Source organism: Mastomys coucha, chromosome X (genome assembly GCF_008632895.1).
Source record: "Mastomys coucha isolate ucsf_1 chromosome X, UCSF_Mcou_1, whole genome shotgun sequence".
Lineage (NCBI taxonomy): Eukaryota > Metazoa > Chordata > Mammalia > Rodentia > Muridae > Mastomys > Mastomys coucha.
Genome location: NC_045030.1, coordinates 157,305,394 through 157,307,144, shown reverse-complemented (window position 1 = coordinate 157,307,144; position 1,751 = coordinate 157,305,394). Strand labels below are relative to the sequence as shown.

General features: G+C 43.1%; 1 pseudogene; it reads left to right on the top strand.

Moving 5' to 3' along the window:
- Positions 1-1,056: 1,056 nt before the first annotated feature.
- Positions 1,057-1,429, top strand: LOC116100264 (annotated as a pseudogene).
- Positions 1,430-1,751: the final 322 nt, after the last annotated feature.

Below are 1,751 nucleotides of genomic sequence, written 5' to 3'. Positions count from 1 at the left end.
CCTGTGCCTCTTGGCTGGTCCTGCCTTGGAAAGTCACTGGAGAGAAAATGGCAATCTCACTTGAGTCTGGTGTCAGAGCACTCCCTGGAGACAAGCTTTCCACTTGCGGGAATGGTGCACAGGGAGCTGTGGAACAGGTGAACCTCCTGGTTTTAGATGGAGGTAGAAAGGACCCTGTTGCAGCTGCTCTTCTGCTTTTGAGGCCTGTACATCCTGGCTGGTCCAGCCTTAGAAAGTCATCAGAGAGAAAACGGCCTAGCTATTCTTATATAAAGATGCTAGGGGTCCAGCAGGCAATACCCTATTCATGAGGGTGGAGTTGGGTGTGTGCATATAGAGTTATGGTATCTGTCTTAGTTGCTTTTCTGTTGCTTTGATGAAATAGGCTGGAAAAGTTAAGGGAGAAATGGTTTATTTTTAGCTTACAGCCCAAGGTACAGTCCACTGCAATGGGGAAGTCAATGTAGCAGGGACCTAAAGCATCTGATTCTGATACATCCACAGTCAGGAGAGAACAATGAATGCCCCATGCATGCGTGTATGTGTGTGTGTGTGTGTGTGTGTGTGTGTGTGCGCGCGCGTGCGCGCGCACACACACGTTAGTGCTCAAGTCTTTTTCTCTAGTCCTATATAGCCCAGGATCCCCTGCCTAGGGAACAGTGCCACCTACAGTTGACATGTCTTGCCACATCAATTAACATAATAAAGATAATCCCCCACAGATATGCCTAGAGGCCCTTCCAGGGGATTCCAGATTAAGTGAGGTTGACAATGAAGGCTAATTGTCACTTATTGTCCTAGTATCTTTCCACATAAGTTATGGGGTATTCAAACTAAAGAGTAATAATACTTTTTTTCATTTATTTCATATGAAGCAAGTGGCATAGACTCTTGGGATTCAGGAGGGAAGAGTGTGCCCTTGTGGAGCTTATTTCAGGATGATAACTTAACAAAAGATGCAATATAAAACTATATAATATGTTGAAAAGCGATACTGCCTGTACCTTCGGATTGCATGCCCCAGAGCTTCAGGAGCCACATGGGATACACAAGACAATGGTGTAGAGCAAATTAAGAGGGCAGAAGTCCAGGAATGTATTTCATATAGCCAGTCAAAAAATCTTCAAGTAAAAAATAAAAACAAAACAAAACAAAATAAAAACCAAGACCAAACCTGTTAGCTCTAATCTTATCAAGAGAAACACCGTGGACATTGAAAAAGAGAAGAGAATGAATAGAGCTTTTGAAAATACGTAGATGGAACTTGCCTATTTCTCCAAAAGCCTTTCTCTTGAGCCTTTGCAGAGGGCAGATTCCTCAACAGCCCCATAAAAACGAAGGAGCTAATGTCATCCAAGCTACAAGATTAATGGCTCTGTTGGGATACAGTGATGGTGTGTCAGATTTCCCCAAAAGATCAATAAATTAAATGTTTTATACAACTCTTTAAAAAATGTGGTACTAGCCATGGAAATACAGAAGTGTGGAACGTGATAAGGGACACAGAGTGTGGGAGGAAAATGAGAGCCACTGGAGACTTTTGAGCTGAGAACATGACAAGGTCTTGCTTTGGTTGCAAAAAGTCCATACTGGCTGCTAGGTAGTATGGGGAAGGGCTAACTTTAGGCAAGAAGACATACTGGAGAGGGGTGCTATTACAGTTTTCCAAGCAAGGGGCAAGGTGCTTGGATCATGGCAACACCAGTGAAGTAGTAAGTGCCTGGACATTTTATAAGTAAAGTTCTCAAATT